This window comes from Bidens hawaiensis, unplaced genomic scaffold, assembly GCF_021521415.1.
Source record: "Bidens hawaiensis isolate Kalapana, Puna unplaced genomic scaffold, B.hawaiensis_p1.1 tig00027827_1, whole genome shotgun sequence".
Taxonomy (NCBI): domain Eukaryota; kingdom Viridiplantae; phylum Streptophyta; class Magnoliopsida; order Asterales; family Asteraceae; genus Bidens; species Bidens hawaiensis.
Window position 1 is genome coordinate 211,815 of NW_027494518.1, and position 14,133 is coordinate 225,947.

Sequence of the window (14,133 nt, forward strand, 5' to 3'; positions counted from 1 at the left end):
GTTGGTACATGGGTATTGTTGGTGGATGGTAGCTAGAGTGCCTTGGTGGTTGAATTCTTTGTTTCGGTGGACTATCGGGAACGTCTATTGGATAGTGTCTGCTTCCGGGGTAGTACACAGGCTTGGTTCGGTCATGTTCCACATCTTGATAGAAGTATGCTTCATAGTATCCGTCACTCATATTATCCTAGGGAAAAGGTTCGGCGATTCCGGCCTCTTTAGCCTTGCGCACAAAGTTCTCCATATGAGCTTTGAATGCCATCTAACAATTGGGTGGTTTAGAATGTGGAGGGAAAGAAAATGTTACCAGCCTATCTTATCCCTTAAACAAATAATCAATTAATTCCTATACTTGGATCGAAGCTTGGGTATTATTTTACGATACCCAATTCTATAAGATCGATGGCTCTAATACCCACACTTGTCACACCCCAAAACACGGCCTAGGAGTGTGACGCTTATGTTGATGCCACATTTGTAAATAAATCAGAGTTACATTCAATTAGCGGAAGACTTATAAACATGTGGATTTAAGTTGTAAATATTTACATACAAAAGACGAGATATAAAAGTTTCCCGTTTAAGTTTAAAAGATTACTTGTTTTATCATTACAAAACCACCATTCGTTTTAATATTAATTAAAACAAAAGATCCGAGCCATCGGATATCTTTAAGCACTTCGTTCCTCCAAGTGATAACTTTGGTCACCTGCAAAATGTAAGAAAATACGTCAGCAACGAATGTTGGTGAATATGCTAACTCTAAAAATATTTTCCTTACTTAATCACCCCTCGGGACAACGTAGGTCCCGGCCCAACGTGGCTTAGGAATAATCAAGTTAAAACAATACAATTTATAAACTCAAGTCTCTATACTCGGTTCCCCCAGCGAATCACCGCAACGTTTGACTAGTTGAGTGCCTATACGAGTACACAAGGTCATACTCCCCGCAGGCGAGCGTAATTGTGACCAGGTGTGGTGTGCCCACCACATATGAAAGGATCCAGACAAACGAACAAGATAGCCTGAGGCCAGTATTTATACTCTTGCTTATAAATGTTTTAGTGACACTTAGTCACATGTAAAGTTTTTCAAATAACACGTTGACTTGTTTGAAAATGAGTTTGTAAAAGTTGGGGCGTATTCACCTTTTTCAGTTTGGATCGGCTTCAGCATCGTCCGAGGGTCTTTCCCGTTGCTATCTCGCACCTATAGTACGGGTATAACCAATTGTTTAGTCGGATATACAATCCGGCTTAAGACCTTTAGTCTTATTTTATAAACTTTATCTCAATGAACCTTTAGTTCAAAATCTCTTTCACTTAAAAACCTTTAGTTTGAAAGTAAATTTATAAACCTTTAGTTTATTTATAAAACCCGACGTTTCTTCTTCTCTAAGAAACGTATTCTTTTTCTTTTATTATTTAAGAATAACTATTATCACTTAAATAATATTTTCATAACAAAGAATATATACTTACACACATATATATTTATCAATATTCAATATCTTATCTTTTGTTCATTTCTTTGTTATGTTTTCTTTTCTTTTATCGAGGTATCGAGTATAACCTCGACTTAAGGTTCAAGCCTTTGTAATATTTTATTATTATATTCGTTGGCGTTATGCCTTACCTTTAATGGCTTTATGAAAACCCTAATGATTTGAGCAGTACTCCGACGCCGCTTCACTTTCTTGATCGACTCTTTTTCTTGGTACACCTTCATTGGCACGCCAACGATAACACTGATCTTTCACCACTGGTTTACATTATCTAACCAAACCCAAACCTTTTAAATAAAATCCGAACCCAATACCCATTCCTCTTCACCTGACCCACACCCGGCGCCCGACCACCCTAAAACCAATTTCACGAATACGTCTGGTAATAGTTGACACTTTCAAATTCCTCATGTACGTTAATTCTCAAAATTGCTAGTAAACATTGAAACATAAAACTAAGATTATAAAAATGATATTTCAAAAAACAAGAGACCAAAACATGCGTTATATAACGCATATTCCTTATATAAGCCGGGTTATAGTTGATCCTCCCTAAATACGGCATGTTCCTTAATTCTAAAATTAAGAAGTAAAGTTAGAAACACAAAACTAAAACTATAAAAATAATATATCAATAAGCGGGAGAATAAACCTTGGTTATATAAGACATATTTCTTAGATAACTCGAGCTAACCCTTTTAAATACCAGATGTAACTTAATTCTCCAAATTGCGAAGTAAACATAGAATCACAAAACTAAGATTATTAAAAGGATATTTCAAAAAACAGAAGACCAAAACATGACCTATGTTACGCATATGCCTTATATAAGCCGGGTTATAGTTCGTCATGCTAAATACGACATTTACCTTAATTCTCAAACTTCAGAACTAAACTAAGAAACACAAAACTAAGACTATAAAAAATAATATTTCAATAAGCGGGAGAACAAAACGGTGTAATGTAAGACATATTCCTTAGATAAGTCAAGTTAACCCTTTTACATACTTCATGTTCCTTAATTCTCAAAATTGTGAAGTCATTGAGAAACAAAACTAAGATTATCAAAATGATATTTCAAAAAATGAGAGATCAAAACATGCGTTATATAAGACATATTCCTTAGATAAGTCAAGTTAACCCTTTTAAATACCACATGTGCCTTAATTCTCAAAATAGCGGACTAAACATCGAGAAACAATACTATGATTATAAAAATGATATTTTAGAAAACGGGAGATCAAAACATGTGTTATAAAATAAAATTCCTTATATAAGGCCGGTTGTATTTGACACTTTTAAATACGGCATGTACCTTAATCTCAAAATTGGGAAGTTGTAACATCATGAAAATTTCGAGTTCAAAATGTAAACTTTTCAAAGTCTAAGGGACCAATCTTGTCAAAGATCCAAACCTAAGGGTTTAAAATGAAATTTTTGCTTTCTTATCCTATCGCGATATGCGAAGGGACAAAAGGAGAAGCCCATCGCGTATCGCGAAGGGCTTGGTCAAAACCTTTGGGAAGGGTCAACAGCGATACGCGATAGCTGGTTGAACCAACGTCATCGCGTACCGCGATAACGTGGTCTGACACCATGTGATACGTGTGCCACGTGGCATAAGGTGGCACAGTGTGTCGCCACGTGCCACCACGTGGCAACACGTCCGCCACGTGTAGCCACGTGTCGCCACACGGCACAACGCTTGCCACGTGTCGCCATGTGGCAGGTCTATGTGGTGACGCATACGGCCTATGTCGCGATACGCGACGGGCCTGGCCAGGGAGCCATCACGTATTTTGATGGGCTCCAATTTTTTCCTATAAATAGAAGACTCCGGGTTCAAGTCCAAACCATCCAAAAATCTGCTCTCTCTCATCTCTCTAAGATATTTAAACCCGACCCTCGATATGTCTCGATAAGCGTGCCCGATTTCCTCAATCTACGTGTTCGTTTCCTCGAAGTTTGTGCCACCCTCCACCCACATATAAACAATTGGTTATACTCGTACTATAGGTGCTTGATAGCAACGGGAAAGACCCTCGGACGGTGCTGAAGCCGATCCAAATTGAAAAAGGTGAATACGCCCCAACTTTTACAAACTAAGAAGAAGATAGGAGGAAAAAGGTGGCAGTTGAAGGAAAGAAAAATAAGAAGATAGGAGAGACGCTTCTTCACAAGTGCAACAAATTGACGAAGGTTGTGAAAATGTTTGTGAAAGATTGAAGGCAAGGTGATGAAGGATGTGAAGTGGAAGTATATGTGTTATAATCTTGTGTGTTATGTGATATAAGTATGTAACAAGAACGTTGAGACGTTCTTGAAATAAAGATAGGATAATCCATATATATATATATATCAAATGATATATATATGTGTGTTGTAATATAAGTATATATATATTCTTATGTGATATTTATAAAAGTGTAATAAAATATATATGTTTAATAAAGGAAACATTGTTAAAATTTCAGATATAAAGATATATTAAAAGAAATGTCTGAACAAAGTAATAACAACGAGAACGCCCGAAAAGAGAAAGAAATAAGAAAAGAAAAGGGGAAAGACCCCGTAAATAAACAAGATGACCGAATACCCGAAAAGTATATGAGTCAGATACAAAAGATGATTAAGGATGCGGTTAGAGAATAGTCTATGGCTAGGTCTCAATAGAAAAACTCAAAACATTCTCATTCCGTTAATCCTTCTCAAAAATCTATTAAGTCTCGTCCGAATACGTCTCGAGTCGAGGAAAGTGTTCACGAATCGAATGCTGATGGCGGAATCCGCCAAGAATTAAAGAAACTTAAGATTGGAGGGTGTTCGTTCAAGGATTTCAAATACTATTGACCGAAGGAGTTCCATGGTAATAAAGGAGCCATCACCACCGTGAGGTGGCTTGAGGAAATGGAAACAATTGTGATAACAAGCAAATGTTCTGATGAGGAGAAGATTCAATATTCTGCGCTTATGTTCAAAGGAGAAGCGCTCGAGTGGTGGAATACTATGATCATGAGCAAAGGGAGAGAGGTGATGTATAATTTGAGTTGGGATGAGTTCAAGGCTATGTTGATGGGAAAGTTTTGTCCCATGCATGAAACCGACCAAATCTAAACTAAATTTCTCAATCATAAGGTCATGGGGACGAATATTCGTGAATACAACACCAAGTTTCACGAATATTGTCGTTTGGTTCCCCAGCTGGTGAATCTCGAATCCAGCAAAGTTATCCGATACATTTGGGGACTACCGCGGGAAATCCGCGATATGGTGAGGTCACATTTACTTCAAACCACTGATTCCGCAATGGAATTAGCTGGGTACTTGATGGGCGGAATGGTCCGCAACAAGGAATTGGACAAGAAGGTTACAACAACAACTGCTTAAGGAAGAATAGGAGGAAGCGCCAACTTCAAAGGCAAAGGCGCAAATCAAAATCGACCTGGGTTTAACTCGAATGCACCATTCTGCAAGACTTGCCAAAAACGTCACCGAGGGCATTGCCGACATGCCTCAACAACTGTGTGTGAATCTTGCCAACTACCGGGTCATGCTACTGCTGACTGCTGGAAAAAGAAGATGACATGCTATAATTGTAAGGAGATGGGTCATTTAAGTTTCGAATGCCTAAAGAACAAACCCGCGACTGGTGGTGCGAGTGGAAGTGGCCAGAACAAGAAAGGAAACACAAGAGTTTTTGTACTCGACATAAAGAAGGCCGCTGACATGCCGGAAACTATTACCGGTACGTTTTTAGTCAACGACACCTATGCTAGAGTTTTATTTGATTCATGTGCCAATTTGAGTTTTATAGATTATAGCTTTTGTAGTCTATTAAACAAACCCTTAACAAAGTTAAATAAAACTCTAAGTGTCGAGACTACTAGTGGCGAAATCGTTAAAATCTCCGAAGCTCTAGAAAATGAAAAAATTCATTTAGCTGGTTATATTCTACCTATCCTACTCTTACCAATGGCACTTGTTGGTTTTGATATTGTACTTGGTATGGATTGGTCATCCAATAACCATGCTCGTATCATCTGCAATAGCAAAATCGTGGAACTACAAGCCCCCGATAAACGAACCATTCGAATTGAAGGGGACAAAGACGCTGGCCAAGTTAGCATAATTTCCATGATTAGGGCTAACAAATGTGTCACACCCCGGCTTAGGGCCTAAGCGTGTGACCAATAGTTGGTATCTGTTTTGTAAATACATCAGAGTTGCGGTTTATTTTAGAGGAAGACTTTGGTTATATTAACATATTAATTTATTTTAAAACTTCACGGATTATAAATATCCGAGTGTTTGATTTATAAATCATGTTTTAAATCTTATTTATAATAATTCAATAGTTTAAAAATCAGCCATCTCTACCTTGCGAGCATCTATCTTCATGAATGACTATATTCCTTGTACCTGAAATGTGGGGAAAAATATCCGAGTGTTTGATTTATAAATCATGTTTTAAATCTTATTTATAATAATCTGTTTCCCTGAAATGTGGGGAAAAATACGTCAGCGATATGCTAGTGAACATGTATGACTCAATAAAACATTTTGAATGACGATTACAATACAAACGTAGTTTTCTTGATAATCTCAGCGAAAGCATTACTACTTCAGGTATATTTACCACTTCCCTACACACATAACGGTATTCTCCGAGCCAAACGGCCCTGAAGAGAGAACTGGTCATGACCGTTGCAGCCCGCGGCTTCTTTGCTTTTGATTGATTGATTGGGCTTTAACAATTATGTTTGGATCCATACACATGCGTATTCGGTCTGAGTTGATTTTATTCTCTACTTTGTATTATAACGTTTTAGAGATCACATTATCTCATGTAGACATTTGATTGACTCGTTAAGACAAACACCCGTTCATCTTATCAAGTATAAATATGTTTTGACTATTTGAAAAAGGTTAACGTATTCATGTTATAAAAGGTTTGAACGTATTCACCTGTGATTGTCTGTTCTGAATGATATTGTGATCTCGTTTGGAACCTTGACTGTGAATGAATAATTGATTGACTGACTGATTGATTGATTGACCTATAATATAATAGGTATATAAATATCCAGATCGTTACTTGATCCGACGACAGACCCTTAGTCTGGTTTTGATAGCTTTAAACCTTGATTGATCATTTGTTTGAATAAAATATTTAGACCTGTAGTCTGTTAGTTTATTTACTAATCATATGCTGAGTTTCTTCTTCATAAAGAAACATCTATAATCCGTTTCTTCTTCAAGAAGAAACATTCATTGATTGCTACCTTTGTATGTAAAATATTATGTTTTTTAATCATGAAGAAACAATATATTAACTATATAAAATGTGACGTTTCTTAATCGCGAAGAAACTATATATATCCTTATGAATGTAAAATTTGTGTTTCTTAATTGTGAAGAAATATTACTATAATCCTTTGTATGTTTAGAGCTTATGTAAACATAATTATGATCAAGGTTTGGGCTATACCCCTGACTATGGTCTAAGCCATGTAATATAATAAAATAATGACTTAGGCAGAACACCTACCTTACACGTGTATTTGAAGTTATATACTTAAGTTTGTATGAGCAATACTTCTACTTCATATCGCGTAGTGGTGCTTAAATTTTCAGAACCTCAGAGCTTGGCACACACTAAGATGCTTAGCACGCAAAACGAGGCGACATATAGTGGTCGTCGTGTTGTGTACGTACTTTGAGATAGTTTCGTTGGTGTATGGCACATATTACGAGGTGACGATTGTCGGGTTGGGGCACGGAAACCGAGGGTAGTGAGAGAGTAAATCTAGAGAGAGAAAGGATTTTAGGTGTGAGAAGTTATGGAGCCGTGACCCCCCTTTTATAGGCTGATTCTGGACCCCTTCGCGGTACGCGATGGGTTCCTTTACCCCATCGCGTACCGCGGCGCCACAATTTAACGCCTCCATACTAGAAGCTGCCACGTGTCCTTCTGACTCATCAAGGTCCATCGCGATACGCGATGACCTGAGTCCTGGGCTCGTCACGTAGTGCGATGGGTCCCTGAACTCAATTTTCACTTTTAGTCCCTTGTCTTTTGTTAGCTTGTCACTTCCGGGTCTAACTCCCATTGTCCAAAAATATTAAGGCGGCTATCAAGCGGCTCGTGGCCACATTGCGCCCCCCGCCCAACGCCCTTCGCCCGATCCCGTGCCCGTGCACGTGCACGTCGGGTGCTTCGCACCCCCCGTTAGGACCACTAGGTGCATGCTAGGCATATAAGAATATTTATTATGGAAAATCTCTTTTTTATAAAGAGCTTCCATTTCTTTACCACTTTCCATGTAGGATGGGTTTTAATTTCCTTATTTATACCCATGTGGAATGCTTCCATTTTCTTACATCTTTCAATGTGGGATGGAATTTCCTTATTCCATATTACTACCATAAGATGACTTTATTTATGGGATATTTTTATTTCCTTATAGAATGGTTTTATTTTCTTCATTTAAATTTTCTCAACACTTATTTTAGGGAATAATTTTGATCCTTCAACTTTACTTATTAGTCATATTTGGATCGAAATTTTGGGGATGTTACAAAATGTTTAAATCAAGGATGCTTTGCATTAATGGCCTACGTCACTTAAGAATCAAAGCCAAAGGAGATAAAGGACGTACCTGTACTCTCCGACTTTTCTGATGTCTTTCCTGATGAACTTCCCGAAATCCCTTCCCATCGTGAAGTAAAGTTTAGGATCGATCTCATTCCCGGTACCACGCCAATCGCCAAAGCTCAGTATCGCTTAGCGCCAACTGAGATGAAGGAGTTAAAGAAACAACTCGATGAACTACTAGAGAAAGGTTTCATTCGACCGAGTTCGTCACCTTGGGGAGCGCCAATCCTATTTGTCAAAAAGAAGGATGGATCCATGGGTATGTGTATCGATTATCGTGCGTTAAACAAAGTCACAATAAAAAATCGTTATCCACTTCCTCGAATCGATGATCTTTTTGACCAACTTCAAGGTGCTAGCTTCTTTTCAAAAATCAATCTTCGTTCCGGCTATCATCAACTCAAAGTCCAATCCAAGGATATCCCGAAAACCGCTTTTCGAACAAGGTATGGACATTATGAGTTCACGGTCATGCCGTTTGGACTTACTAATGCGCCAACCGCGTTCATGGACATGATGAATCGTATTTGCATGCCTTACTTGGATAAATTTGTTATCGTATTCATCGACAAAATACTTATTTATTCTAAGTATATCTTTGATCAAAAAGAGCTTAATATGTGCCAACGACGCTGGATGGAAACTCTCAACGACTACGACTGCGAGATAGTCTACCATGAAGGTAAAGCCAACGTTGTGGCTGATGCCTTAAGTCGTAAAGAACACGAAAAGCCAAAAAGAGTCCCGAGCGTTGAGGCTAGAACTCCAAGTCGACCTTCTCGAGCAAATCAAATCTGCCCAAACTCAAGCGATCAATGAAAACCAAATCCCCGACGAAAAACATACCGGCACCATTGACTCGCTAGTCAAGGGTGGCGATGGTATCCTTAGACTCGGCAATAGAATTTGGGTACCAATCATTGGGGACTCGCGGGAGAAAATTTTGAACGAGGCTCACAAATCCAAATATATGATGCATCCTGGGAGCGATAAAATGTACCATAATCTCAAATCAAACTATTGGTGGAATGGGATGAAAAGGGATGTCGCTTCGCATGTTGCAAAATGTTTAACTTGTTTGAAAGTCAAGGCTGAACATCAAAAGCCTTCGGGATTGCTTCAGCAACCCGAACTTCCCGTATGGAATTGGGAGTTAATTACTATGGATTTCATTACCAAACTCCCAAAAACGACTCGACAGCATAATGTTATTTGGGTTATTGTGGATCGACTGACAAAATCCGCACATTTCATACCCATCAATGAGTCATACTCTATGGATAGACTAGCGCGTATTTATGTGAACAACATCGTTGCTTTGCATGGAATACTGCTATCTATAATCTCTGATCAAGACAGTCGTTTTACGTCTCATTTCTGAAAAAGCTTCCAACAAGCGTTAGGCACAAAACTCAACCTTAGCACTGCTTATCATCCGCAAACTGATGGGCAAAGCGAAAGGACAATTCAAACGTTGGAAGACATGCTTCGGGCTTGTGTGATTGACTTAGGTGGAAGTTGGGATGACCACTTACCCCTAATGGAATTCTCGTATAACAATAGCTATCACACAAGTATTTAAGTCGCACCATTCGAGGCGTTATATGGTCGTAAGTGTAGAACGCTCGTGTGTTGGTCTGAAACTGGAGACAATCAATTATCTGGACCCAAGATAGTCCAAGAAACCACCGACAAAATTCTTCAAATCCGAGAACGACTTAAGACGGCACGTGATCCCCAAAAGAGTTACGCCGATGTGCGTCGTAAGCCGTTAGAGTTTAAAGTTGGTAACAAAGTGTTATTGAAAGTCTCGCTTTGGAGAGGTGTCGTTCGTTTCGGTAAGAAAGGAAAGTTAAGTCCTCGATTCGTTGGACCCTTTGAGGTACTTGAACGAATCGGCACTATTGCATACTGTTTGCAACTCCCCGAGGAAATGCAAGGGATACACGATGTATTCCATGTTTTGAATCTGCGTAAATGTCTAACTGATTAAATCTTTAGCTATGCCATTAAAAGACGTTGAAATAAATGAAAACTTAAAATTCGTAGAACGTTCAGTTCAAATAGAAGATTCGAAAACAAAGAAATTAAAAAGAACATTGAAAATTGTGAAAGTCAAATGGGACTCGCGTAGAGGGCCCGAATATACATGGGAACTCGAATAGGAAATAAGAAAGAAATACCCCCACTTATTATTGTAAAGAAATCTCGAGGAAGAGATTTATTTCAAAGTGGGGAGGATGTAACATCATGAAAATTTCGAGTTCAAAATGTAAACTTTCCAATGTCTAAGGGACCAAATTTGTCAAAGATCCAAACCTAAGGGTTTAAAATGAAAATTTTGCTTTCTTGTCCTATAGCGATACGCGATGGGACATAAGGACAAGCCCATCGCGTATCGCGAAGGGCTTGGTCAAAACCTTCTGGAAGGGTCAACAGCGATACGCGATCGCTGGTTGAACCAACGTCATCGCGTATCGCGATGACGTGGTCTGACACCATGTGACACATGTGTCAAGTGGCAGACGGTGGCACAGTGTGTCGCCAACACATCCGCCACGTGTCGCCACGCGGCACAACGCCTGCCACGTGTCGCCACGTGGCAGGACTATGTGGTGACGTAGACGGCCTATGCCGCGATACGCGACGGGCCTGGCCAGGGATCCATCGCGTATCGCGATGGGCTCCAATTTTTGCCTATAAATAGAAGGCTCCGGGTTCAAGTCCAAACGTTCCAAAAATCTGCTCTCTCTCATCTCTCTAACATCTCTCTAAGATATTTAAACCCGACCCTCGATCCGTCTCGATAAGCATGCCCAATTTCCTCGAAGTTCTTGCCACCCTCCACCCACATACAACCAAGAAGGTATTTGTTATCACGGCGATGAGTCTCGAAAAGCGTGCAAACGAGTGGTGAAAGATCAGTGTTATCATTGGCGTGCCAAGGAAGGTGTACCAAGAAAAAGAGTCGATCAAGAAAGTGAAGCGGCGTCGGAGTACTGCTCAAATCATTAGGGTTTACATAAAGCCTTTAAAGGTAAGGCATAACGCCAACAAGGAATATAATAATAAAATATTATAAAGGCTTAAACCTAAAGTAAAGGTTATACTCGATACCTCGATAAAAGAAAAAAAAACATAACAAAGAAATGAACAAAAGATAATTTATTGAATATTGAGTTAACGCTATATAAGATATATTATTTAGATAAGATGAGTTAACGCTTTTAAATACTACATGTACCTTAATTCTGAAAATTGTGAAGTAAAAAATTGAAACACAAAACTAAGATTATAAAAATGATATTTCAAAAAACGGGAGATCAAAACATGCATATAAAATAAATATTCCTTATATAAGTCTGATCGACATGCACCTTAATCTCAAAATTGCAAAGTAAACATTGAAACACAAAACTAAGCTTATAGAAATGATATTTCAAAAAACATGAGACCAAAACATGTGTTATATAACGCATATTCCTTATATAAGTCGGGTTATAGTAGACAATCCTAAATACGGCATACACCTTATTTCTCAAAATTGAGAAGTAAACTTAGAAACACAAAACTAACTCCCTAGAGTGGATTTTTGCATTAAGACTAATTACACGGTTAGTCCAAGTGGTTTGCTCAGATTTCATCACATAGAAGTAGATCCAAAGCTGAATTATGTCGAGAAGCCGTTTGCTATACCGGATAGAAAGCAGAAGCGTCTACCAAACAAGACGGTGAAGTTAGTTAAAGTCCAGTGGTCGCATAGAAGAGGATCTGATATGACTTGGGAGTCAGAATCCAAAATGAGAAGAGATAATCCAGAGTTGTTTGAATGACAGTTTCGGGCACGAAACCTATTAAGAGGGGGGGGGGGGGGAATTGTAACACCCGGAATTTTATTTTTTGTGAGAATAAATCTAGGAAATTTAACTACTAATAAAATTTAAATATGTAAAAAAATGAAAATGGAAGTGTAAATGTCACAATCATTTCACCCAAAATCTTGAAACATTCTGGAATCACCCTGAATTTTCGTGTTTCAAAAACTTAGAAAAATGACAAAATTTAAGGTGAAGAATCGAAATATTCATGAATTACCATGAATTTATTGTTTTAATCCCTCAAAAAGTAAAACCAACATCAATCAAGATCAAGTATAAGGGGTGGAAACGTCCATGTATCACCATGGCTCAAGTGTTTCCCTCCACAAAGACTAAACATGATAAGAAGAAAATCGAATCGAAGGGTGTGAAGCGCTCATGCATCACCATGAACTTTTTGCTCCACAAAACAACATAAGGAGTGCAATTACCCTTATTCAGGGTAACCACGAGACACGTCGAAATTTTTAATTATATCATGCACGTTTTCACTTTTGCCTATAAGTTCAAACACTATGTTCGGAATCCTCCGGGAAAGGAATTGCATCTTTCCTTTGATTCTCGGAATCATTTTGCCAAGGCCCGATTCATAGTGTTATCCATCTTCCAGTTCGTAGGAAAACTCACCATGCTCATCATGCTTTGATAAGAGGAAAAATTGTGGGAATTCTTGAGGAATTTCCCAAATAAAAATCAACGAATTTTAAAAATGATTTTGAAAGCAAGGCATAGCCTTAGATCATTGTGTGTTCATGACAAAATATAAAGGAAATAATTGGGAGGCTCATTACTTTAATTAGTCCCCATGTTCCTTAGTTGTTGAGAAGGTTGCCCAAAAGCGGTATATAAGGCGCCCCAGTAAAACTTACAAGTAACCATATATAAAGATGGCTACTAAGGTAGCTATTTCCACTATTATATAATATCAAGACCACAATGGATCTATGATAAGTTTATTTACAATGGGATGGTATACAAAGTCAACGGATTTCAATGAATAAAATAGGATTTATAGCTACGCAAACTGTTGAGAACAATTGTATCATACTTGTGATTAAATTACATGCATTTAGATTTCTTTATATCACCTTGTGCTCTTGATTCTCGAACATATTCGCACCTCGGAATTTCCACTTAAGGTCGGGGTGTGACATCAGGATTCCAAAATATAGTAAAGATTTGGGATACCAAGACTTATCTGAGGATCCGGGATTCCAAAGGGTAAAATTTGATCCCCTAACATACCTTAATTCTACAGGTTGAGAAGAATGATATGGACTACTAACAGTACTTCTAACAACCAAGAGAATACTGCAAGATCAGAATCGGAGTGGGGGAAGGTGTGTCTTGAAATGAAACCAAAGGGGGGTATTTATACAGGATGGGAAAACTCTAGAAATGCAGGCTAAAGAGGAGGCGCGAGCGCGCATCCTCCCCTCCTTCTTCCAGAATCTTCGACTTCCGCGAATGTTTGATGCATGTTGCCCAATCCTTTGACTATATGACTCCCTGGAGCTTTTCTTTGGGTCAAGTACTACTATAGACCACCCATGGATATTATTCATGGATAATTGGGGGTGATCCATGGATCTTGGATAAGCATGGAAGATCATGTTTGACCCTTGTTACTCTTGTTAATTCTTATTGAATTCATTGACTTCTCTTCTTTTGACTTGACTTCTTTTTGACTTTTATTGACTTCCTTTGACTCTTTGAAGATGTTTGGCATATCTAAGTCCTAATAATCTCCCAATTGGCTCCGGGAATGTGTACGTGGCTTTGGCATGTTGTAAATTGTCCACGTAAGGCTCCAGTTTGTTCTGTTTTTATCGGTTTTGCTTCATTTTTATCAACAGCCCCGAAATCCTAAAAATATCAAATATGAAAGATATAAATATCAATTCTAATGATAAAGTCCCAAAAATACCAATGAAGTGAGGGTAAATATGCATGATAAATATGCATATTTTTCAATACATCAGTTATATCGTCGGTCTTTAGACTTAGAGGATAGGGGAGGCACAGTCCTAAGTTCTATTTACTTTAGGGTTAACTAGCTTATACCCCATGTAAGACACGGGTTGCATCATTTAAA